At 41.2% G+C, this 27,488-nt stretch overlaps 1 long non-coding RNA gene across 2 annotated transcripts; it reads left to right on the top strand.

Moving 5' to 3' along the window:
- LOC110743944 lies at positions 1-27,488 on the top strand. 2 transcript variants are annotated; one of them, XR_002523800.2, is made up of 3 exons: positions 1-430; positions 5,532-5,691; positions 27,200-27,488. It is a non-coding gene; the product is annotated as an uncharacterized LOC110743944 (long non-coding RNA). The 2 variants fall into 2 exon arrangements; XR_002523799.2 differs by having other exon boundaries at positions 1-555.

Here is a 27,488-nt window from a genome sequence, read left to right as displayed (position 1 = left end):
CCTAATTCCCACAACTCAGTGGCGGCATAGGCATAAGAAGAGGTGAGTTCCACCACTGTGGAAGGGGTCCCTGGGCTCTCCCCTGGGGTCCTATCAGCTGCTTATGTTCTACCTTCTGACAGATCACAAGACGAGCCTGCAGCGGAGGAGCCTCCTCCTCCTGAACATCAGACCTAACGGGAGTGTCCTGCTTGGAGGACGGGCTCGAGGTCGCACTAACGACTGTTGCTAACTCCTGTTCCAGGCTGTTTATCTGGGCCTCCAAGTACCCTGCTTGCTCCTGGAGGTCTCTCACCCCCAGGTCCTGCTCAAAGCTGTGCGCTTGGGCCCCCAGGCCTGTGTCTTGCGCTGGAAGGTCCCTTACCTCTGGCACTGAGCATGTACTTCCTGCAGTGCAGTCAGAAACGCCCATCCGACTCTGCTTGCAAAGGTACCTTCTTTCTCTGTGCTGTGAGCTTCCAGCTGCTTCAGTGCTTTCTCCACACTCGAAGGAGACCTGTCCTCTGGTTCCCATGTTTCCACTGGGGCTCATCCAACCAGCGCTGCTGTCACCAGGTATCCCAACCCATGCTGCAGCCACAAAGCCAACCCTGGGATCCTCAAAGACCCACTTGCCTCATCCTGCCAACTGCGCTAGTTGTCAAGTTCACCACTATGCGAAATGTCATCTTGAGGTCTGAAGGGAGTGGGTGGATGAGCAGTAAGAACTCAGGGGGCTGTGGGCAGGTGAAAGAGGATTTTATTCATCAGCAGCTCTCATCAACAGCTTTCTCACACTGTCTGCCCTGTCTCGGCTGCTTGAGCCAGCAGCTCCCACATACAGCTGCACAGCTGGCTCTCCCCTGCCTTCAGGGTCAGCAGCTTAACTCTTTCTCTCTCTGGGCATGAGCAAGCTAAGCTGTGTTCAGGCTGCCCTCTGTCTGTCTGCAAAGATGGACAGCTCTGACTCTCTCTCTCTCTTTCTCTGGGCACTAGTGCCTGTACAGTGTCAACAGGGCAATTATACCTTTTACAGGCAATAGTGGCTTAGAGGTGATGAGCTTTCCCTATGTTATGGCTGTGGTGGTGAGTTTCTCTATGTTATGTCTATATGGCTATGATAACAAATGGAGTTATACACCTGCGCTCTAAACTCACTGAGTCTCTCTGGATGTTTACCTTGGCCTATCTTTGACCAAAGCACAGCCATGTTCCTTACAATGATGTCTCAAATAATCAAATTATGATTGAAGAGGACAGAGTTTGGATGGTGGATGGAAGGGCTCAGGCACAAAGGAAGGTTATGTCAATGAAAATGGTGAAGGAGGAAATCTGAAATTCCACTCTCCATACAAGCAATAAAAAACTGGCAAAAAGTGTAAGAATCAACATTTTTGGGACTCTGGAAATAACCAAATGCTGCAGCAACCCAGGGAATGCTTATTCAAGAAGAAAGCTAAATCTTGCCAACAACAGCAAACTTTGTGGTGTTTAATGTACTTTAGTCCCATTTCCCTCTCTGAAGCTCAGCAGAAGTCTTGATAATAAGGCCTAAATTCTTGGCACTTGCTTAACATGGAAAACACCTGAGCATATTTAATCACTAATTTGAAGAGGTTAGAAGAACTTGATAGAGCACTCGAAGTCACTGTAACTGAGAGGAAAGTGGATGTGCCAGGTGGAGGGGCTTTGACAGGAGGAGGTTCACTTCAGATATAAGGAGGGGAAAGGAGAGACCATATGCCGTCTGCTTGTGCAGAGCATTGTTACTTTTTATTCTATGCTTCCTATTTTTTTCTTTTAGATAAGGGGCATATGCCAATGGTGAATATGAGATGACTAGGAATCCTAATGGGCTTTGTAGTCACTGCCAATATCTCCATGCAGATTGACATCTGAGAATTTATGATAAATATTGATTTGTACAGTTGTGCTATAGCAATACAAAATGGACTAAGACATACCCTATGTAATGAATTACCATATCCCACCTATGTCACCCATAGTGTGCCTGCCTCCCTGTCCATTTCTATTGCCACTGCCTTATTCTAGGCCTTTATAGCCTCAATTCTGGATCACCTGCATTGTCTAATAGCTGACATTCCTAACTCTAGGCTACACCCTTTTCTTTCTTTCGTTTCTTTTTTTCTACAACAGAACTCAGAAGTCTACTGCAGTCATGGAGAAGATGCATGTATTCATCCACGAATGAAGATTTGCTAGCCATTTGCAGTTAGAGCAAAAAGAGATAAAACCAAATTGTCTGTTGAGTCACTTGGGTTGCCTGGCAACAAGTTAACTGAGACTAGAGCCACTGTCAACCCCACTTGGGAGGGACTCTGTAGAATTTCAACTTACTGCAATGTCTTTCAGGTGCTATCAGCAGTAGCATGAGGTTCTCCTGAGTGATTGCAAACCAGCTGCCAGATCTACTATCAATGGCACTTTCACAACCACAAGAGCTCCCTATGTTATTAATTGATTGGGTGATCTCAAAGTCCCTATGTAAAGGATGAGCAGCAGGGGGATGGGAGTACTTCTCTGGGAACACAATTCCTGCTGTGTCCAGCCATTCCTGAAACAAGTACTCCTTTCCAGGCAAGGCTGAGAGTCCCAGAATTGGTGTGTAATTTACCAGGCATGTTTTGGCTTGCACTGTGAAATATTTGTAGGGTTTAGCTGGGCACTAAAGGATAAAGGGCCAAGGGAGTACAGCATATTGGTAGAAAGTAAGGTGAAATGATAGATCCAAGATGGGCATTCTTTTGCTTTGGCTGCCATAACAAAATACCACAGACTAGGTGGGTTAAATAACAGAAATTTATTTTATCACTGTTTTGAAGGCTGGAAGTCCTAGGTATAGATGTGGGCAATACTGGTTGCTTTTAAGGCCTCACTCCTTGGCTTGCAGATGCTGCCTTTCCCCTGTGTCCTCGCAGGGTCTTTCCCCTTTGTGCATACATTCCTGGTGTTTTCTGGTGTGTCCAAATTTCCCCTATTATAAAGACACCAAGCAGCTTGGATTAGGGTCCTCCCTAATGCCTTTATTAACTTAAACACATCTTTAAAAGCCCATTTCCAAGTGCAGTCACATTTTGAGGTACTGGGGTTTGGAACTTTGACATATGAATTTTGGGTGAACACAGTTAATCTTATAATGGCTAAGGAGAAAAATGAATAAAGTAGGGCAATTTGATGAGAAATTATAAAGTAGAGGTGGGATCCCTAAAGAGGACAAAGACAAAGATAGATTTGTTAAACAGGGAAGCTATAAAGAGAGAAGGTTATGGTGAGAAATATCTGAAATATTACTTTGGAGATAAAAAACTTTCACTGAATAATACAATCTAGGGTATGATCTTAGAAGTGGATAGGTGGGGTAAGTAGGAGGTAGACTTCAGAGTTGATGAAGTCAACCCCCAGTGCACTAGAATATGGGACGTGTCTCTGATGTGAACATTGAAATAACTTAGAAGGAAGGCAGATAGTGGGATACAGAGGAATGCAGAATCTGATGTGAAAATATACTCTTCTCATTTGGATTTGAGCCATTGCTTCATGGCAGGTGACATGCAGCCAAGTTTCCTAGGATTCTGAAAACCAAGTTGATTTGAATTTGCTATTTAAGGAGGGTATATTTTAAAAGCAGGACTCGGCTGGGTGTGGTGGCTCATGCCTGTACTATCAGCAGTTTGGGAGGCCGAGGTGGGTGGATCACGAGGTCAAGAGATCAAGACCATCCTGGCCAATATGGTGAAACCCCATCTCTACTAAAAATACAAAAATTAGTGGGACATGGTGGCATGCACCTGTAGTACTAGCTACTCAGGAGGCTGAGGCAGGAGAATCACTTGAATCCAGGAGGCGGAGTCTGGTGACAGAGCGAGACTCCATTGAAAAAAAAAAAAGAAAGAAAGAAAAAAAAAGAGAAAAAAGCAGGACTCTAGTGTTGTGGGAAGTAAGGGACCCAGAATGGAGGGACCGGCTGAAGCTGCAGCAGAAGAACATAAATTGTGAAGATTTCATGGTCATTTATTGGTTCCCCAAATTAATACTTTTATAATTTCTTACGCCTGTCTTTACTGTAATCTCTGAACATAAATTGTGAAGATTTCATGGACACTTATCACTTCCCCAATCAATACCCTTGTGTTTTCCTATGCCTGTCTTTACTTTTTTTTTTTTTTTTTTTTTGAGATGGAGTCTCGCTCTGTCGCCCGGGCTGGAATGCAGTGGCCGGATCTCAGCTCACTGCAAGCTCTGTCTCCCGGGTTTACGCCATTCTCCTGCCTCAGCCTCCCGAGTAGCTGGGACTACAGGCGCCTGCCACGTCGCCCCACTAGTTTTTTGTATTTTTTAGTAGAGACGGGGTTTACCGTGTTAGCCAGGATGGTCTCGATCTCCTGACCTCGTGATCCGCCCGTCTCGGCCTCCCAAAGTGCTGGGATTACAGGCTTGATCTCTTAATCCTGTGATCTTCTTCGTAAACTGAGGAGGATGAATGTCGCCTCGGGACCCTGTGAGGATTACGTCAATGGCACAAATTGTTTGTAGAGCATATGTGTTTGAACAATACGAAATCTGGGCATCTTAAAAAAAGAACAGGATAATAGCTATGTTCAGGGAACAAGAGAGGTAACTTTGAACTGGCTGCCAGTGAGCCGGATGGAGCAGAGCTATATTTCTCCTCTTTCAAAAGCAGATAGGAGAAATATCACTGAATTCTTTTTCTCAGCAAGGAACATCCCTGAGAAGGAGAATGTGCCCTGAGGGTAGGCCTATGAACGCCCCCCTTAGTAGCGTGTGCCGTCTTTTAAGGTGGAAGCCGAAGGGATGAAATAAGCCCTCGTCTCCTCTAGCGCTCCCAGGCTTATTAGGACAAGGAAAATTCCCACCTAATAAATTTTGGTCAGACAGGTTGTCTGCTCTCAAACCCTGTTTCCTGATAAGATGTTATCAATGACAATGCCTGCCCGAAACTTCATTAGCAATTTTAATTTCGCCTCATCCGGTGGTCCTGTGGTCTCCCCTGCCTCCATTTGCTTTGTGACATTTTATTACCTTGTAAAGTATGTGATCTCTGTGACCCACACCCTATTAGTGCACTCCCTCCCCCTTTTGAAAATCGCTAATAAAAACTTGCTGGTTTTATGGCTCGGGGAACATCAGGGATCCTGCCGACATGTGATGTCTCCCCCAGACACCCCGCTTTAAATTTCTCTCTCTTGTGCTCTTTCCCTTTATTTCTCAACCCAGCTGAGACACTTAGGAAATAGAAAAGAACCCACATTAAACATCAGGAGCAGGTTCTCCCGATACTCTAGCAATTTTATTTTATACTAAATCTATTGTATTTTATTACCAATCAAAAAGGTGCTTCACATATTTTTTGTTATCTCCATTGTATCAGGTATTATATGCAATAATAAGAAAATATAAAACACAGTCTCTATGATTAAAATTTACATTCAAGTTTAAGAAACATGAGCAACATACCTGAGACAGAACCCAAATAATCTAAAGAATCTTATATACTAAATTTTGTGATTCAGACTCAGTGCTAAAAGAATTTGAAGAAGGAAATCAACAAGGGATGTTAAGAGGCAGGAGAAACGGTAACAAGCTGAAGCTGAAGAAATGGGTATGCTTTGAAAAGCAGCGAGAAAGGAACTAGGAGAAACAAGTAACCTGACAGAGAGCCAAGTGAACATGGTAAGTTTGTGAATATATAGACTATTATTTGGACCAGAAGGATAGGCATATACTGGGGAATATAGAAATCAAAATGTGCAGCACTGAAACAAAAAGAGTCATGAAATAAACAACAGTTTAGTATACTGTTAGCTTTCACTGGGAAGAATTCGAAAGCTCTTTAATGTTATAATGCAAATATATGACCTGAGTAAATGGATGTTTATAAAAGAATGTTTGAATGGGTATAGCCTAAAGATAGGAAGGTCAAGTATTAGGAAATTCAGATGATCTGGAATTTAGGGTATGAGTGCTTAGAACAAGGCAGTGGCAGTGGACATGAAGAGGGAGGCATGTTATTGGTGACATGGGTGGGATGTGGTAACTACTTATATAGGATATGTCTTCATCTATTTTGTGTTGCTGTAACAGGATACTTGAGGTTGGGTAATTTCTAAAGAAAAGAGGTTTATTTAGTTTACAGTTCCACAGGCTGAGAAGTTCAAGAGCATGCCCCTGGCTTCTGGTGAGGGCTTTTATGCTGCATTATAACATGACGCAGAAAGTTCAAGGGGAAGTGGACACTTGAAAGAAATAAAACCTGAAGGACATCCTGGCTTTCTCATGGAAATTAATCAATTTCTAGGAGAACAAATCCAGTTTCACCAGAGTGAGAACTCTGACTACCATGAGAATGACACCAAGCCATTCATAAGAAATCTCCCACTATGACCCAAACACCTCCCACTAGGTCCCACCTCTGAACGCCACCATACTGGGGATCAAAATTCAACATGAGTTTTGAGAGGGACAAACCAAACCATAACAGAGTGTGATGGGGGATTCTGGGGTAAAGATTATTAAGTTTTTGAGTGTTTCTGATAGATGAAAAGTGGTAGTGTTGGGGTAGAGGGCAGCTGGCTTGAGAAAAAGTTAATTTCTGAACATTTATTTTAAGAGGCTAGCTTCATGTCCTTGTTTAATAATCTAAGTCATATAGACAAAAAATTAATTTCATATTCATGTAGGAAGTTACTCTGAATGATAAAACAAGTTCAAATAATTGACTCCTCTAAAAGCATACTTACATTTTGTATTATAATATATGTGTATAGAGAACATTTATGAGCATAGAAAATAATACAGAGATAAATAAATAAAATTTTATGCCAGGTACAAGTGAAATTGTGTCTCTATTGTGGGGGAAAATGGAGACAAATACTTTTTGTTTACATAATATATATATACAAATTCTGCCTAATTTTAAGCATATTTTTCATACTATTGGTAAATATTTATTATAGAAACATTAGAAAACTCTCATCTATTTTATTAAATAAGGAATTATTTATTATACTGTTTGGCAATCTACTTTTCTGCCTAATAAAATAGAATTAATATTTTAAAAAAATCACTAAATAATCTTCTCCAGAATCTTTTAATGATTTCATAAGATCCTATAGTATATATGCTTTATAATCTTTGTCAAGTATTGTGCAGTTTGATATTTAGGTTACTTGTATTTTATTACTTAAAACAATGCAAAGTACATTCTGATAGCTTATTTTTGAATATATGTACAACTATTCTCTTAGCATATGTTTCTAGAAATTGAATACTATATAACATTTTGTTTTTTAAAAATTATATTGCCAATTTCCCTCCTGGAAAGAAATATCTTCACCTATTTAGTAGGCAAAAATAGAATTTCATTTTTAAACGTAACTGTTTCATATTTAAATACACTTACTATTCCTTTTCTTTTTGAATTATCTGGTGTCCTTTATCCACATTTCTATGGTATCTTTTCTTCTTTTTATTGTTTTTTAAGATATTAAGCCTCATATATGTTACAGACATTTTGCTTAGTTTATTATTTACCTTCTTTAAGAGAGAAGAAAGACCAAAACGTTTTTTCTTTCTACTCTCATACATAACACTTGCCATAATACTTCACCTCTGATTTACCAAAGTGGATGTGGGGTGTTACCTCTGTCAGGCTAAAATAACAACAAAGAGAGTGGCACACAAAATAAAAGAGCTTATGTGGTAATGAATGACAGGGGAGCATAATCCAGAATTTGTATGCTATGATGAGTTGTAGGCATATTCAGGCAGGGTGAGGCAAGGGGAAACTTTTAAAGGCAAAATGGAGAAACGCAAGTTGTTTTGAAATAATTATCATTGGCAATAAGGATTAATAACAAGGGTGGCATCAATACAAGGTTATAGGTGATTTCCAGGCAGATGTCAATGCGGAAGTGTTCTTTGTGTAAGACTGCAGTGGTCTTTGTGCAAGGTTGTGGTTTTCAGACAATTTTTGTAATAGTTTTTATCATAGGCATGTGTGTATGAGAGCCCTCTATTATGACCTTCTGACTCTATTTTGTTACAGTTCAGCACAAGTGACTCCATTTTGATTCTGACAACTTTCACATTTTCCCATTTGATCAAGATATTTTCTCTGAAATGATTGTTGATTAATTAACTAGTAGTTAGGTTTGATTGTTCCTTCATACTGGATGGACCTGTTCTGGTTGGTTTCATCTTGTGTGGAGGAAATAGCCAGCAATTATGACTCAATATCAAGATGCTTTGGCTACATTTGACCAACAAGGAGGTTTAGAAGGATGGGCTCCCAGGTTAAGTTTGCCTGAAGTTCATCGTCAAGTTCAATTTTGCCAGTTCCATAGGTATGGGAGGTATTGTTCTGAAGCACTGGACCAGCATTATTCGGTTAGGTGTTGTGCTTCTATAGAAATTTGATAGGAAACAGGCACAACGTTTAAAAAGAATAATACAGAGTAAAAATGACAGCAATATGATGTCCAAAGTTTGTGTAATGGTTTTGAACCATGAATCTAGGCCTGAAGGCAACCAACAAAACAAATAAACTGACCATGGGGAAGGGAGTGAGACCTGCTGTATAGCCAGATATTAGAGGAAACTAGAAGAATTTAGGATAGAGTCCAGTCTACAGATAGATAATAAAAAATTGTAAAAACAATGAACAGGGTTACAATCTAATAACAGATGTATTATAACTTTTAAAAAAGGCTATCTCTATTTTTACCAAAATAGATGATCAAAGCAAGACTAGTATGTTTGCAAACTTGACCTGATTATTTATATAAGTCCAGGAAGAATGTTGATTGATCTAATAGGTTAAAAACCTCTTGAGACTAAAAAGCTGAATCAAGGCAAACTTTAGATTTCACCTGCAGTATGTTCAAACAATTGAAATATGACATCCTAGTCAAAACTTCAGTAATATAATCAATGTTTTCAGTTGTATCCTGTTATAAAGAAAATAGATTCTTATTGAACTTATGCAAATAGCTATATATTGTCATAAAGGTATCCATGAATAGTTTCTGAATTCTGGAGGGATCAGAAGAAAAAACGTAAGTATTTTGAATTTTGTTTATAAAAATATACTTTATGAAATTGCCATAAGCTACAGAGAGCTTAAGTAGCTTAAGTGGAAAGCTTCCTTAAATATGGAAAACAAAGTATTAAAGAACCGACAAAATTTTAAGTAAAAAGTTATAAACATTATTTTTATCAGTTATTATCTCATGTAATAAAGTCTTGTGCTGCTTGATCTTGGTTAACAATTTCATGAATGTATCCGTTTCTTCAGTAGAGTTTTGGAAATTTTTACCCAGTCCAATGGTATGATCTTAAAGTTATTAGAAACCTGTATTCAATAGTACTCATCAGAGGTTTTTCCATGAGAATTAGTTTTAGACTGTATCTAATTGGAAGTGCTTTTAGAGAAAAACCAAAGCAATAAATGTCTATGGACAAAGACTTAGAATAGCCAGTATTAAGAATCTAATGAGAATGTATTATAACCAGAAATTGATGAGAAAATTTGTTTTATTTTGTGTCATATAACATTTTAACATAATAACTAAAATTATGACTGATAATTATTAGATTCTAAAAATATACATAATTTTTGGAACAGTCATATCAATAATATGTTCATACAAATATAACTTAAAAAGATTAAGCATCATTTCTTATTTTGAGAATGCTTCCCATATGATTTAATATAGTAAATAAACCTAATTAGTTTAATATCTCTATTTTTACAAAGTGAGAGAGATCAAATAGACTCAATTTAGAATTTGATTTTAGGATTTGTAGAATGTCAAAAACTTTAAAATACTTGATCAATATAAGATCACAGGTCACCGTGAGAAAGTAATTCATTTAACCAGAGTGATAATTAAAAGACTTTAAAAGCAAATACAGAAAAGTACATAGTATTTTCTACAAAGTAGAAAGAAAAAAATCTTAACTCCTTGAAGGTTTAGTTTTCTTAAGTAATCAAGGACCTAAAAAGACCGCACAAAACACAAGAAATTCTCTTGATAAACCATAGAACCTTTGTTTCCTAGGCCAATTACCAAAAAGGTGGAGAACTTTTACTATTTTTAAAATTAAGAGTAGATCAGTACTCCAAGAAAATCTTGTTGTTTTAACAGAGGACAAATTTTTAGTTTTATGTCAGTATTATTTTGATATCAATGTTTAATCTTTAGAAAAACATACAAACAATTCCCTTTTAGTTTTAGCCACCCTGATCACATGCAATGTTCCTTTTATAAGATTAATTTTCCAGAAACCTTTAACGAATTGCTCAGACCTTCTATAACTTGCTCAAACCTAGTTTTTTCCCCATACTCTCCCCGTTTTTATACTGAAGCAACCACTCATTCTATGAAAATTTTACTTTTCTTTTTCCCTCATCATTTTGACCACACAAGATTGTCTCTCATACAAAGAATAGTTTTCCACCTTTCTCTTCTATTTTCCTTACCAAAAATATATTCCCAGACTTATAGCTTTCTTTGCATTTGTCTCTCTTACTCACTGGTTCCTTATTTTCTTTATAAATTCACATCATGAAATGAGCTTTAAGTAACCTCAGACTCACACAAAATCACTCTTTTTAAGCAAAAAATATATCCTCAAGACTTTTTACAATTTTTCTCATCGAAAACACATCTTGCTTTTCTTATACACTTTGTATGTGGATTTACATATATTAATTAAAAATATTAACTCTTAGTAATCTTAAATTGTAGAAAAAAATCCAGAAAGTAAGCAATTTTTGAACTGTCTTGACACATATCAAGATTTGATAAATACACATTTCATGATTTTTGGGAGCATTTTTTTTCAGAGAACACTTTTTCAATGTGGACAAGGACATATTTATGAACAAATACAAAAATATGTTTTTTAATAAAATTTAAGAAGCCAAGAATAAACTTAAACTAATGTTTAGCAATTAATGTTTCAATATTTTAACTTATTTGGATTACTCATGAAAAATTTCCTGAGGCATTAGATAAAGCTAGCCATCATTTCAAGTTATTTCTGTATTAATCACTTTTATAGGAGGTGAATACCAGCCAGGCATCACAAAAACAAGAACCTGAAGAGTTATATATATGAATATCTTATTTTACTGCTGTGGTTGATATATATGAAGTAATGGACACAGCATTGTACTCTCATTTGCACATTTTTCTGAGGTCAGACTCATACTCTCATGATCTTAAATATCTAATAGAGATAAAAGTTGTATGTCTGTATTATATTTAATATTAACAACTCTCAAAACATCTAAAATTATCATTTTATCCACCAAAAATTTTCTCAGGTTACATAAGCCTTAAAAAATTTGGGTTAGTTTCTACTTTTCTGACAGTTTTAGATATGTTCATTTATTTCTATGCCTTTTTTTTTTTTTTTTTTTTTGAGACAGAGTCTTGCTCTGTCACCCAGGCTGGAGTGCAGTGGTGTGATCTCTACTCACTGCAACCTCTGCCTCCCAGGTTCAAGTGATTCTCCTGCCTCAGTCTCCCGAGTAGCTGGGACTACAGGTACCTGCCACCACGCCTGGCTAACTTTTTTATTTTTAATAGAGACAGGGCTTCACCATGTTAGCCAGGCTGGTCTCGAACTCCTGACCTCAGGTGATCCACCTGCCTCGGCCTCCCAAAGTGTTAGGATTACAGGTGTGAACCACTGGGACTGGCCCTCTATGTCAATTTGAATGATGCCTTTTATTAATATTAGTAGAAAAGAGCTTTACAATTTTCATTTGCTCAATTTTTAAATAGTCAAAAATCACGCCAACAAGAAGGAAAGCGGGCAGAGGAGCAGAACATATAGTTAGCGGGGTTCTGAGAAAAGGAGTTTCAGTTGACTGAGAACTTCCCATGAGAGAAGCAGGATCTAACAGAAACAGAGAGGCTTTAAAAAATTGTAGCTTGAATATCAGCTTCTAATTAAGTTGACTTCTCACCATACAGTGCTTAAAAAATTATTCAAAAATATCTTGTTACTAGGTGTCAGCTGGGACAAACAACGAATATTCCTGGCAGTACGGAACTCCCTTTCTTTCTGAGTGTAATTTCATTTTCGCTTAGAAGAGAAGGTCAAAGAAACAAACCAAAAGTTTCTATGATGCTCCAAATATAAACCAAAATTTCAAACCAAATGTTTTCAATTGTGATTCAAAATTAATAAGCCTTTTATGGCTTAACCATGGGTGCAAGAGGCATTCCCAAAGAGGGTGCAAAAGAGGCATCCCCAAAGAGGGTGCAAAAGTTTGCAAGATCCAAAGTTTCTCCCGAAGATACCCTAAAAATGTGAACACTCTAAGTGTTAACAAGGCAATGAAGACTGAGACAATTAATGTAGATTTCCCTGAGAATCACAGCTGGACAGAGGCACTTTTGCCTGTTGGACTCCTAGCCAGCTGGCTGTTGTCTGAAGCCAACCTGACAACTTGTGTTTCTCTGGCTAGCAGATACCAGAGAGAATATCCTCACTGGTCACAAAGCCAAGGTCTCAGTGATTTTTCTCCTTATGACAAATCACACAAAAGAAAAAACAAGGACTTTTTCTTGTCTCTTTTTTGAGAGGCTGTGGATCAATAACCAATGGGAACCTGGAACCATATTCAAAAGAGTCACAATTCTCTGTAATCCCAGAACTTTGGGAGGCCGAGGCAGGTGGATCACGAGGTCAGGAGATCGAGACCATCCTGGCTAACATGGTGAAACTCTGTCTCTACTAAAAATACAAAAAATTAGCTGGGCATGGTGGCGGGTGCCTGTAGTTCCAGCTACTTGGGAAGCTGAGGCAGGAGAATGGTGTGAACCTGGGAGATAGAGTTTGCAGTGAGCCGAGATGGCGCCACTGCGCTCCAGCCTAGGCAACAGTGCAAGACTCCATCTCAGGAAAAAAAAAAAAAAAGAAGAAAAAAGTCACAATTCAAATTATGAATTCTTACAAATAGTTATCTCTCCTGCCAATCTCCATTTAGCAGGGGAAAGAAACAATGTAGGGACAAGGGAAATTGTTTACCTTCCCTTCGTAACCAGGCACTACAGCTAGGGATCCGGGAAAGCTGACTTTGGTAAGAATTTTTACCGTTTGCTGGCTTTTGTCAGATCTCTCAGGATCCCATCTGTAGACTATGAAGCCAGTGGGGTGCTACAGCCTATAGGGTCCTGGCTGGATCAGGTAATGAAGTCAACATAATATAGATTAACAGAACAAAAATATAATACAAGTTTTACATGTCCAGGGAGCCCTCATAAGAAAGTGGAGACTCCAAAGAGGCAGAGTCAGTTACCAGTATCTGGACTGGACAAGGAAGAGTAAACCATGAAAATGTGAGCAAATCATGCAAGGAGGCTTAAAAGACAAGTTACGCCACAGGGTTTACAAGTATTCTTTCAGTTTCAACTTCATGTCTAACAAGACATGTGTTCTTTCTAGTGTGGGAATTGTGTCTTTCACATGGGAATTTTATCTTCTGCTTTTAAGAAACAGCTTGAGGATGCCATGATCTTTTTGCACCTGTTGTTTGTCTTTTTCTTTTATCCTTTTTTTGTCTTTTGAGACAGTCTTGCCCTGTCACCCAGGCTGGAGTGCAGTGGCATAATCTTGGCTCATTGCAACCTCCACCTCCCAGGCTCAAGCAATTCTCCTGCCTCAGCCTTCCGAGTAGCTGGGATTACAGGTGTGCACCACCATGTCTGGCTAATTTTTGCATTTTCAGTAGAGACAGGGTTTCACTGTTGGCCAGTCTGGTCTTGAACTCCTGGCCTCAAGTGATTTGCCTGCCTAAGCCTCCCAAAGTGCTGGGATTTATAGGCATGATCCACTGTGCAGGGCCATGTACCTGTTGTTTTTCAAGTGTCTTTAAATTAAATAGTTAATATGCCAGGAAAGCATATTTTAACAGTTTTATTTCTCCTTCCTGGAAGTTTTATAGAAATCTCATATGTTAAAAATCTGACTTTGGGAGGCCAAGGTGGGCGGATCACGAGGTCAGGAGATCGAGACCATCCTGGCTAACACAGTGAAACCCCGTCTCTACTAAAAATACAAAAAATTAGCCAGGTGTGGTGGTGGGCGCCTGTAGTTCCAGTTACTCGGGAGGCTGAGGCAGGAGAATGGCGTGAACCTGGGAGGTGGAGCTTGCAGTGAGCTGAGATCGCACCACTGCACTCCAGCCTGGGCGACAGAGCGAGACTCCATCTCAAAATAAAATAAAATAAAATAAAATAAAATCTGAATTGGTGGCTATGGAAAGGTGAAACAGGAAAGTAGTTAAGGAATTTTGGGAAAAAAGGGAGTTCAGCTAGAAAAGGATAAAGACAAGGATAAAGAGAAGGAGGAATTATAGAAAGGGGAGGGGCATTGTCTGGAGAAGGAAATTCAACCAGCTTTCAGGCAGTATTTTGCAGTGAGGGTTTTTTAAGTCCTAAATGTGCTCTCTGAAACCTTAAGATGCCAATTAAACATGCATGTCTCCTTTGGACTGTTTGATACTGTAGCCATGGTCTTCTAATTTTAGTTCTAACACACATAAGCTTGGGGAGTTTGAATAATCCTCATAATGATCATGAGAGCTTTAAATTATCCCTGGTGTAACATGTCCATTGGTTCAAAAGTGTGCATAAAGAAGGGTCATAGTGTTTGAATGTATAACCACCTGGAGCCCCTGAAAATCTGGCATGCCTTAGAATTTGAGGATCCATTTCATTTCTCATTAATTTCTCAAGAGCAAGAGAAAAACCTATAATCCCTGTCAAGGAACTTTAAGAGTTTGGGCCAAGTGTTTTATTTTGACATGGCATGGGATACTTTTTCTGCTTGGTCGACAGCCTTTGCCCTAGTTTTCCAACCTGTGACCAAATTTTCCCTGTTGCACATAGATTTTCTCAAGACTAGCACATGGCTTAGTGGTGACCTTGCCTGTCTGTGACCCAGTGTATCCTCAAAAGAGAGACTTTGTTCCCTCATAGAATGGTGATTACCATCCTAATGGGTTTTAACTCATCAACCTGTGTCTGCCATTGGTATGTTTACTTTTCTCTGCAAAGTTGTTCAGAAACAAACAAGGAAAAAAAAAAAAAAAGAGCCAATTCACTTACAGACAATGCCTAAAAAACAAAACCAGAGTACTCAACAGAAACAAAAAGACAAACTGTCTTTATACCAAAAAGGATTTGCCAGAAAAGACAAAAAGTCTTTTAGAGCCCCTGGAGGGATGCAAGGTCCTTTATTAAGGTGGTCTCATTCAAGCTAGATCTCAAATACAGTCAAAGAGCTCCTATCAAAAAGAGAGAGCTCAACCTGAGAGAAGACTCCCCAGGGCAGAAAAGGTGAGCTGTGAAAACAGAATCCTCAAAAGGGCTCATGTGGGTACTGTACACTAGTCCAAGCAATACCAGTTTCTTCCAAAGGTGATCTTAACTTCAGATTCCACTTCTGACACCAGATTATGTCAGCCTAAAATAACAACAGGAAGAGTGGATCTCAAAATAAATGAGTTCACTTGGGAATGAATGACAGGGGATTACAAACCAGGAAGTGTGTGCTATGATGGATCACAGGCATATTCAGGGAGATTGAGGCAAGCTGAAACTTTTAAAGACAAAATGAAAAAGGTTATATAAATTGTTACAAAATGATTACCTTGGTTGTGGTGGTCTTTATGCAAGATTCTGTTTTTTATACCATTCTTGTAATAGTTTTTATCACAGACCTGTGCATGTGAGAGCCCCTCCCGAATCCATTTTGTTAGGGTGTGGCATAAGTGACTCCATCTTGATTCTGACACCTTTCACACCCGACCCACCAACCAGTTCTCTAGCAGACACTAACTGGGTGTCTTACAATTTTTATTTTATTTTTATTTTTAGTTATTTATTTTTTGAGATGGAGTCTCGCTCTGTCTCCCAGGCTGGAGTGCAGTGGTGCAATCTTGGCTCACTGCAAGCTCTGCCTCCTGGGTTCAGGCCATTCTCCCACCCCAGCCCCCCGAGTAACTGGGACTACAGGCGCCCACCACCACACCCGACTATTTTTTAGTAGAGATGGAGTAGTTTAGATGGATATTTTTGTATTTTTTAGTAGAGATGGAGTTTCACCATGTTAGCCAGGATGGTCTCAATCTCCTGACCTCGTGATCTGCTCACCTCAGCCTCCCAAAGTGCCGGGATTACAGGCGTGAGCCACCATGCCTGGCCTTATAATTTATTTCTGTTCTGACACTACGTGGAGATAGCATCAGATCCCACAGGTTAAGGACTCAGTTCCACCAGACTTCTCCCCATTTCAGATACCAATCACAAGTAGTAGGCTTTGCCGTCTATACTTCTGACTGACAAGCTATTAATCAAAGTTCCCACCACTTCATTCTTGGGTGTGATTAATTTGCTAGTGTGTCTGGAATTGGTTCCTTCTGGTGGATTCTTGATCTCGCTGACTTCAAGAATGAAGCCATGGATACTTGTGGCGAGTGTTACAGTTTTTAAAGATGGTGTGTCTGGAGTTTGTTCCTTCAGGTGTTCACATGTGTCCAGAGTTTCTTCCTTCTGGTGGGTTCGTGGTCTCACTGACTTCAGGAGTAAAGCCTCAGACCTTCACAGTGAGTGTTACAGCTCTTAAAGCTGGCGCTTCCAGAGTCGTTTGTTCCTTCTGGTGGGTTCTTGGTCTCACTGACTTCAGGAGTGAAGCCACAGACCCTCGTGGTGAGTGTTACAGCTCATAAAAGTAATGCGAACCCAAAGAGTGAGCAGCCACAAGATTTATTGTGAAGAGTGAAAGAACAAAGCTTCCACAGTGTGGAAGGGGACCCAAGCAGATTGCCGCTGCTGGCTTGGGTGGCCTGCTTTTATTCCCTTATTTGGACCCACTCACATCCTGCTGATTCGTCCATTTTACAGAGCGCTGATTGGTCCATTTTACAGAGTGCCAATTGGTCCATTTTTGCGGAGTGCTGATTGGTGCATTTACAAACCTTTAGCTAGACACAGAGTGCTGATTGGTGCATTTACAATCCTTTAGCTAGACAGAAAAGTTCTCCAAGTCCCCACCCTACCCAGAAGCCCAACTGGCTTCACCTCTCAATCCCCCTTCTAAACAGGACATCCCAACTGCTGTTGGGAATTGGGCGATGACTGCTCTACCTACTTCCTGCTGGATGGGAACGAAGAAGGGACCCTGCAGTTGTAGTGTCCTCCAGAGGGGAACTATCTAGGCCAGTGAAAGGGCCAGTGGGTCAGTCCAGGGGTCCTCAGTAGAAGTTGTTAGTTGAGCTCTTTTGGGGTTCCATTTGTAAGACCATCTGTAGCTTGATGGCCTTGATTCTAGGGGAAACACATTTGACAAGGAGGTTAAAAATACAGGGCCCAAAGGCAAGTAATAGAAGATGGCTGCCATGGGACCTAGAAAGGGGAGAAGCCATGTTGCCCAACTCCAGAGGTTGGTATGAGTTTGAAAGGCAGTGTCTGATTTCAGAAGTCTTTTCCTGTAAATGCTGGGCAGCATCTTGTACTATCCCTGACGGGTTACTGCAAAAACAACCCTCTTCCCCTAAGAAGGTGCAGAGTCCTCCTTTCTCAGCAGTGAGGAGGTCTAGGCCTCAGTGGTTTTGGAGAGTCACTGCTGCCAAAGAGTCTATTTGGGATTGTAGAGTAAGGATAGATTTTGTTATTTCTTGCAAACTGTCTGAGAAATCCTTTGAGAGTGTGTGGTAGTAGGATAATGAAGTAGATCAACTGGCTATTCCGGTTCCTGTAGCAGTAGCCATTCCTAACCCTATAAGTAGGGGTATTAGGTGTATGGCTCTGCACTGATGGACTTGAGCTTTGAGGGGTACTGATAGGGTCTGATTTCCTGGGGCAATGTTAATGTTGGGACTTAGAAAGACTAAGGGGCAGGTGCCTGTCCAGTTAGTGGGGAGGCAGATATAGGTCGACATTCCACATAAGAAAAATGTACCTTGGCTGGATAGACAGAATTGGTTGTGTATGTTAAAAAGGTGTGTGAGTTTGTTGTTTTCATTTTCCCATACTCCTAGAGTACTTGCCAAGGTAGCTCTGGTGAGTGGCTGGAAAGGGGTGTTGGGAGCAAACTGAGTGGCTCCCTGTGTTCTATTTTCCCATTGGAGAAAAAACCATTTTGTATCTACTAGGAACCATTCAAGGGAGTGAAAGAGGGGATAAGAAGGCATTCACTAGTGGTGGGGGTACTGCTGCAGGGGGTCCAGGGGGTGATTGGTCATGCAGGGAGTATGTTTGCCATTACAAAATCTGGACTGTTTGTTAAGCAGGGAGGAGGTGATGATTTTGGGGGGGGGCCTTGAGAAGCAGACAAGCCGTCTAAATGGAGCTGTTTGGGTGACTCGGAAGTTACTGCGATCAGTTGGGGCTTGAAGTTGTAGGGTGTGATTACACTGATGGGGTAGTAGGTGCCCCAGGGGCAGGCCTGATAACAGGTTGTGTTGGATGCATAAAGGGGCTTGGAAAGTTAAGATGGTATTTGTTGTTATGGGGCCGTGTATGGGCTTTTCATTGCTTGTGTAATAGGTAAGGTTGGAAAAGTAAGAATGTAAGAGTTGGATTGCACATCCTGTTAGGGTATTCTTGGTCCTATCAGAGATGGGGAAGTCGGCTAATGATTGCATATTTAGAAGTCAGAAAGGGTCTTTTCCTTCATAATGAGGGTGGTAGGTTAAGTTAGTAAAGACCCAATTTTTTTGTAGGAATGGGAGTGGCAACATAAGCAGAGGTTGATAGAGAGATACAAAGCCAACAGTCATTTGCCAGGGAATGATTGGACTGGTTTAACAGAGAGTGGGTTAAGTTGAGAGTCTTGTAGAGGTAAATAGGAACTAGTGGAAGGGGAGGGGTGAGTGTATGAGGTATCCAAGGAAGCAGGAGGGATAGATAGGCAAAGAGTAAATAGGAAGGTAAAGAGGGTGCTCTGGAAGACAAGATCATTTTATCCAGTCTGAATTAAAGGTAGGAGTAAATTGCTGTTAGAAGGGAGGAAGATAGAAAGAAGGTTTATGTGATCAGGATTTTCATACCAGCAGGAGCTACAGTATATAGTCCTATCGCAAAGAGTATGGTTAGTATGCTACTTAATAATATGATGAAACAGTGAAAGGATTCCATTAAAGGGGCAAGGAGAGGTGTTATAGATTATGTAGGTTTACACTTATCTTTTTTAAGGAGGAAGGGGTTTTTCTTCAGGATCAGTGATAGGAGCCTTTTCAGTCTGGGAAGTTTCCTTCCAAAATAGGAGATTGAAGTCCTCCAATGGTTTGCAGGTGTATCGAGTCTGGTCAGGCTGATCTTGGGACTCCTGAGCTGACGGTCCCACAGGTTCCTCAGGAGATGTCTAAAATTTAACTTGGTATGGTGAATCCAAGATTCCACTCCTGCCAGCTTAAATGCAGTGGGGGAAGAGAGGATTACTGAGTATGGTCCTTCCCACAAAGAGTCCATAGATGGGGAGGTAGAGGGGAGATATTTGACCAACACTATATCTCCTGGTTGAAACAACTCTGTTCCCTTTTCTCTGTGACATCCTTCAGGTAGGTTTTTAAGGTTTTGTTGATATTTTGCCAAAGAAGTTATATCTTTGACCAATTTGGCCGTTTGCTGATCAAGTAGGAGGTCATTTGTGAGAAAAGGTCACCCACACAGCATTTCATATGGACTGAGTCCCATTTTGTGGGGAGAATTCTGGATTCTCAGTAAGGCCATGGGCAAAAGAGTATGCCATGGAAGATGAGTTTCTTGTGTTAGTTTCCATAAGTGCCTTTTGAGTGCTTCATTTGCCTTCTGGACCTTCCCTGAGGATTGTGGCCTCCTGGTGCAGTGAAGGTGATATTGTATCCCTAACGCCCTGGAAATTCCCTGAGCTATCGTGGCTTTAAAAGCTGGATCATTGTCGATCTGTAAGCTTTGGGGAAGATGAAATCTAGGAATTATTTCATGAATTAGGACTTTAATCACTTCCTGAGCCTTCTCTGTCTTGCAGGGGAAAGCTTCTATCCAATTTATAAAGGTATCAACACAGACCAACAAGTATTGAAATCCCTTTGACCTAGGCATATGGGTGAAGTCTAACTGCCAGTCCTCTCTGGGATAGTGACTTATTCTTTGTTCCCCTAAAAGGGCCTTATGATGGACCAAGGGATTATTCCTTTGGCACACCTCACAAGCTTTGACTACCTGTCAGATGTTCCAGAGGAGATTTGGCCCCATAAATAGGGATTTGGCCATTTGATGAGTGTTTTCAATAACCATATGAAAAGTTTGGTGGAGGTTTTTAAGCATTTTCCACTAGCTGGCTTCAGGTATAAGTACCTTTCCTTCTTCTGTTGTTAACCACCCAAAAGGGAGAAAACTATGCCCCCATGAACATCCCCATTCTGTTTCAGTCGGGGAATACCGGGGCTTAATCTCTAGGAGGGGGTTGTTCCATATCAAGGGTCCTTCCATAGGTATTTCTAATGGGAGATTCCGCCTGGCAGCAATTTTGGCCTCTGCATCCACCTGACAGTTTCCTTCTGCCTTTTCTCCTTCACCTTTCTGATGGCTTTGGCAGTGTAAGACTGCCACCTCCTTGGGTTTTTGCACTGCATGCAATAACTCCATAATTTCCTTGTAGTATTTAATGGGGGTTCCCCTAGAGATTAGGAACTCCCTTTCTTTCCATATTGCAGCATGGGCATGTAGGATTAGATAAGCATACTTGCTATCTGTATACACATTTATTCTTTTTCCCTTTCCCAGTTCTAAGGCTCAGGTAAGTGCTACTAGTTCTGCTAACTGGGCACTGGTGCCTGGGGGAAGAGGCTTACTTTCAAGTACGGTTACATCACTAACTATGGCATAACCTGCCCTTCATATGGCAGGGTTGAGGGCCACACACATACGTATTTGAAGCACCAGTCCCTCAAGGAGTAGTGCCTGGTAGCTGGTAGGTGGTTGTCTGATAGCCATAAACTTCCTTTGGCACCTAGTGTGCCATTTACATCATGAGTAGTCCAGACAGTGAGATCCTTGCCTTGTATTATTTTGATAGCCTCTGACACTAAGATGGCCACTGCTGCAACTACCCTTAAATAGTGAGGCCAGCCTTTTGCTACTACATCAACTTCCTTACTTAGGTATGCCACTGGTTGTGGGGTTGTCCCACAAGTCTGAGTAAGGACTCCAAGAGCTATTCCTGCTCTCTCTGTGATGTATAAAGAGAAATTTTGTTCTGTGGGAAGGCTTAAAGCTGGACTTTGTACTAGGGCCTGGTTTAAGGTTTTGAAGGCTGTTTCTGCCCCTGGTTCCCATTCTCCTAGATGAGTATTTGTCCTCTGGGTCTCCATGATTAGAGTATAGAGGGGCCTGGCTATCTCGCTGTATCTGGGGATCCATAGTCAGCAAATGCCGGTGATTCCAAGGAACCCCTGTAACTATTTTAATGTCTTAGGGTGAGGATAAGCCAGTATAGGCTGTATTCATTCCTTACTGGGGGCCCTGGTCCCTCTGGCTAAGATTAGGCCTAGATATTTAACCTGCTGTAGGCAAAGCTGGGCCTTCAACCCAGACACCTTGTGCCCTGGATTAGCTAGAAAGTTCAAGAGATCTACAGTAGTCTGCTGGCATAAGGCTTCCGACCTGGTAGCCAAAAGGAAATCATCCACATACTGAAGGACCAGAGTGCCTGGACTTGAGAAGTGGCCTATATCTTGGGCTAGTACCTGACCAAGCAGGTGAGGGCTATCCCTAAACCCTTGGGGCAAGACCGTCCATGTAAGTTGGGATGTGTGGTCTGTGGGATCCTCAAAGACAAAGAGGAACTGGGAGTCAGAGTGCAGGGGATTACAGAATAAGGCATCCTTGAGGTCCAGAACAGTGAATCATTCTGCTTCCTCTGGTATTTGAGAGAGCAGGGAATAGGGGTTGGGTACAACTGGATATAGAGGAATCACTGCCTCATTGATGAGTCTAAGATCTTGCACTAGTCTCCAGTGACTGTTTGGTTTTCATACTCCTAGAATTGGGGTGTTGCAGGGACTGCTGCATTTCCTTACTAAGCCTTGAGCTTTTAAATGCTTAACAATATCCTGTAATCCTTTATGAGCGTCCAGCCTTAAGGGATATTGCCTTTGATAAGAAAAAGTGATGAGATCTTTTAGCCTGATTTGGACTGGGTGGGCATTTTTTGCCCTTCCAAATTGTCCTTCCAATGCCCAGACTTCAGGGTTGATTCCCTCCTCAAGTAGGGGACAACAAATGGGTTACTTCTTCCCCATATTCATATAGATAATAGCTCCAGCTTTGGCTAATATATCCCTTCCTAATAAGGGTGTGGAACTTTCAGGCATAACAAGAAAAGCATGTGAAAAGAGCAAAGTCTTCCAGTTACAACTGAGGAGGTGGGAGACATACCTGGTTACAGGCTGTCCCAGGATTCCTCAGATGGTAACGGACCTTGAGGACAGTCGTCCAGGACAGGAGATTAACACTGAGAAGGCCACACCAGTGTCCAGGAGGAAGTCAATTTCCTGGCCCTCAATGGTTAAACATACTCGGGGCTCAGTGAGGGTGATGACATGAGCTGGCACTTGCCTTGGGCGCCCTCAGTCCTGTTGTTGGATCATCTGGTTGGGGGCTTCTGGCCCAGAAAACCTTTGTCCTCTGGGGCAGTGTGCCTTCCAGTGATTGCCTTAGCATAGTGGACATGGGGGAGGGGGCAGCTTGTTTCTGGTTGGGCAATCTTTTTTAAGGTGTCCTTATAAACCACACTGATAACAAACCCTACCAGGTGATTGGCTTGCTCCATTTTCTGTCCTCTCTGAACCAAAGTTTGTTTGTCTGAGGGTCATGACTAATGCTGTGGCCTGTCTCTGATCTTGCTTTTCCTTTTGGGCCTTTTCCTCTTGGTTCCTATTATAGAACAGCGAGGTTGCCAGGTTTAAAAATGCCTCCAGATTTTGTTCAGGGCCCAGGGCTCACTTTTGGAGTTTTCTTCTGATATCTGTGGCTGATTGGGTAATAAACTTATCTTTTAGGATCAATTGACCCTCAAGTGAGTTGGGTGACAGGGGAGTATATTTTCTTAAGGCCTCCTGTAGCCACTTGAGGAAGGCATAAGGATTTTCTTCCTTTTCCTGAGTTATGGTGGACATCATTGAATAATTCATGGACTTTTTCCTAATTCTCCTTAGTCCTTCTAGAACACAGGTCAACAGATGTTTGCGGCTCCAGTCCCCATGATCTGAGTCGAGGTCCCAGTGGGGATCCATACTGGGCATGGCTTGCTGACCAGTAGGGAATTTGTCCCTTTCTTCAGCTGTCATTCTATTATTTACTTGACTAAGATACCAGGTATCTCCAAACTCTCAGACTGCAGCTAAAGCTGCATTCTTTTCATTAAAGGCCAGGGTTTCATCTAACAATAGCATGACATCTCTCCAAGTGAGACTGAAGGTTTTCCCTAGACACTGTAGGACCTCTATGTACCTATCAGGATAATCTGAAAACTTCCCCAGGTCTGCCTTTATCTGCTTTGAATCAGAGAGGGAGAAAGGGACATGTACCCATTTGGGCCAAATTCCCCTCTCCCTACAACTTGAAAGGGAAATAACAGATAGCCTGGGGGTTTTGTGGTCCTTTGGAGATTTCTTTGCTTATTTCCTTCTGGGTGGGGGAGATCAGAGGAGGCTTATCATTAATAGTAAGGGGAGCTATAGGGAGGCTAGGATATGGGGGTCAGTTGAGAGGTCCTCCTGTGGGATGTAAATTGCAAGCTTTGCATAGTTGTATATTTCCTTCAATGAAAAGAAAACTTGGACATAAGGCATTTCACTCCATTTGCCTTGCCTCTTACAGAAAAAGTCAAGCTGCAGGATAGTATTGTAATTTATACTTCCCTCAGGTGGCCATTTTTCCCCACCAGAGAGAGAATATTGGAGCCAGACCATAGTGCAGAAAAAAATGAGCTGCTTCTTTTTCAGGGTTTGCGGGTCAAATTGGTCCCAACGGCTTAGGATGCATTTCAAGGGTGAGCCTGTTGATGCCTGAGTGTTTCCCATCTGAAAGACAAAACTGTCCATGGTTTTAGTTTGTTTGTTTCTCCCCCTGCCCAAGAACCTACAATGGTCCCTGAACCCTGCTGATTGGAATAGCTGCACTCACCAACACAGCAGCAGAAACACTAGTTTTCCTCCTAGACCACGAGGAGGACCAAGGAAAGTCAGATTTACAGGCCATTACTGACACATTCTCGAAAACCTGCACCCTTGCCTGTCCTCCTAGACCACAAAGAGGACCGAGAAAAATTGGATTTAGTGGCCCTTACTGACACATTCTCAAAAACCTGTTAGAGTCCTAAACATTATCTTGTTAGTATTGGGACCTTACCTGTGTCCTATAAAGATGTTATGCCCCAAAAATGAAGTGGAGGGCCATACCTTGAGGGAGGGGTGGGATCTCCAGAGTTGGAAGAGTGATGCCTTTTGTCCTCACTTATATGAATAGGAAGGATACAATTTCTGAGGTTCCCCATATCCTAGCTCCAGAAATAGCTTTTGTTAGGCCTGCTTGTCTGAGGAGGGATCCTAAAATTCCTGATAGTTTCCCCTACAATGGGGCTTTGGGCAAAAATTATGTCTTTCTGACTGGCGAACCTGGGTGCCTAAAGAAGGTAACAGAGTCCTGGAGTTTATACTAGAAATCATTCTTATAGGAGAAACTAGAAAAGCACCAGAGACTGAGGGGTTTTTAGAAGCGAGACTAGCCTCAGAGATGAGAGGCAACAGGAAGTTTGTCTGACAGGCATTAGGACCCAGGAGGCAAGGATCAGGATAGATAGGATAGATGGGCGAGTCTCACTTGGGTGACATGACTTTTAAAGTTCCGCTCATAGCCGCAGTGTCAACCAACTTGTTTTTGGGACCCTGGAGCTTAAGAGCTTTCCTCTCTGTAGACCCTCGGCTCAGCCCAGAAGTACAAGAAAAGTGGAAACTGGTTCCAGGTAAATCAATGCTCCCAACTCCAAAGAGTTGGGGGTTGTTAGAAAGCCCTTTCCCAGAAAGCCTGACACCCATGTCTTTAGTCCAACGGCTGTGCTAGTTGCTTTTAATTGGCCGACAGGTGCCCGGTATTTAGCCTCCAAATTCTAAGGAAAAATAGGACAGAATAGCAAATGAAAGGGATCTGATGGTACGCACCACTTGGTGATAGGCGATAGTCCCTTCATGGTTGCCAAAATGTGTCCGGAATTGGTTCCTTCCAGTGAGTCCTAGGTCTCGCTGACTTCAAGAATGAAGCCACGGACTCTCGTGGTGAGTGTTACAGTTCTTGAAGATAGTGTGTCCGGAGTTTCTTCCTTTGGATATTCAGATGTGTCCAGAGTTTCTTCCTTCTGGTGGGTTTGTGATCTCGCTTGACTTCAGGATTGAAGCTGCAGACCTTCGCAGTGAGTGTTACAGCTCTTAAAGATGGCATGTCTGGAGTTGTTTGTTCCTCCTGGTGGGTTCATGGTCTCGCTGACTTCAGGAGTGAAGTTGCAGACCTTTGCAGAGAGTGTTACAGCTCTTAAAGATAGTGCAGACCCAAAGAGTGAGCAGCAGCAAGATTTATTGCGAAGAGGAAAAGAACAAAGCTTCCACAGTGTGGAAGGGGGCCCAAGCGGGTTGCCACTGCTGGTTCGGGCGGCCACCTTTTATTCCCTTGTTTGGCCCCACCCATGTCCTGCTGATTCATCCATTTTACAGAACGCTGTTAGGTACATTTTACAGAGTGCTGATTGGTGCATTTTTACAGAGTTCTGATTAGTGCACTTACAAACCTTTAGCTAGACACAGAGCGCTGATTGGTGCATTTTTACAGAGTTCTGATTGGTGCACTTACAAACCTTTAGCTAGACACAGAGCGCTGATTGGTGCATTTTTACAGAGTGCTGATTGGTGCATTTAAAAACCTTTAGCTAGACACAGAGCTCTGATTGGTGTATTTTTACAGAGTGCTGATTGGTGTGTTTACAATCCTTTGGCTAGACACGGAACGCTGATTGGTGCATTTTTACAGAGTGCTGATTGGTGCATTTACAATCCTTTAGCTAGACACAGAGCACTGATTGGTGCGTTTTTACAGAGTGCTGACTGGTGCATTTACAAATCTTCAGCTAGACACAGAGCTCTGATTGGTGTGTTTTTACAGAGTGCTGATTGGTGTGTTTACAATCCTTTGGCTAGACACAGAACACTGATTGGTGCATTTTTACAGAGTGCTGATTGGTGCATTTACAAACCTTTAGTACTGTGTTTTTACACAGTGCTGACTGGTGCATTTACAAATCTTCAGCTAGACACAGAGTGCTGATTGGTGCATTTACAATCCTTTAGCTAGACAGAAAAGTTCTCCAAGTCCCCACCCGACCCAGAAGCCCAGCTGGCTTCACTTCTCACTAGGACAGCTCACAGAACTCAAAGAAACACTTACTTATGTGTACTGGTTTATTTTAAAGAATATTACAAATGATACAAGTGAATAAATGGAAGAGGAAATAGGACAAGGTACACAGAGAAGGGGCATAGAGCTTCCATGTCCTTTCTGGGCACATCACCCTCCTAGCACCTCTACATGTTCAGCAACCCAGTAGCTCATCAAATCTTATTGTTCAAGAGTTTTAAAATAGAGCTTAATAGAGCTTAATGTTCATCCCCTATCCCTTTTCTCAGAGGTCAGTGGGTAAAGCTGAAAGTTCCAATCCTCTAACCCAATCCTCTAGTCTTTCTGGTAACCAGTCTCATACCATGGCTATCTAGGAGCCCCACTCCAAGACACTTTCTTCGCATAAACTCAGATCAAAATTGGTTCCTTATGAATAACAAAAGACACTCCTATCACCCTGGAAATTCCAAGGGTTTTAGGAGCTCTGTGACAGAAATGGGAAAAATGCTAAATATGTTTCATACTGTACTACACACTCTAATTTTGTTTAAAAAATGCTAAATATGTTTCATACTGTACTACACACTCTAATTTTGTTTAAAATTTTACATACTGTACTAATTTTGTTTAAAATATTTCTGTACCATATTTCTACACACAACAGTGCAGGATTTCTTTGAATGAAGGACTAGAGATAGAAAACTAAATGAGATTATTCTATATTCTTCCAGAAAAAGACTATCTTGGTGGAAGAAAAACTCCAAAGAAGGTGGGATGGAAGTCAAGTCAAGATAACAAAATTTGACATTTGTTTTTTTTACTAGTAAGTATTTTCTATTACATTTTAATAAAACATTCAGGGCAAAAAGTTGTGTTAATATACGTTCCAAGTAGAATTTCAGTCCTTAGTCTTTCTATAACTTTTTGTCTTGCTTTTTTCTTCAGAAATATTTTGATCTATATTTAGTCATGGACTAGTTTTATTTCAATTGTGTTTCATCTTTAGCTGTTACATAATAT

This window comes from Papio anubis, chromosome 8, assembly GCF_008728515.1.
Source record: "Papio anubis isolate 15944 chromosome 8, Panubis1.0, whole genome shotgun sequence".
Lineage (NCBI taxonomy): Eukaryota > Metazoa > Chordata > Mammalia > Primates > Cercopithecidae > Papio > Papio anubis.
This window is presented reverse-complemented; position numbering and strand designations above follow the sequence as displayed.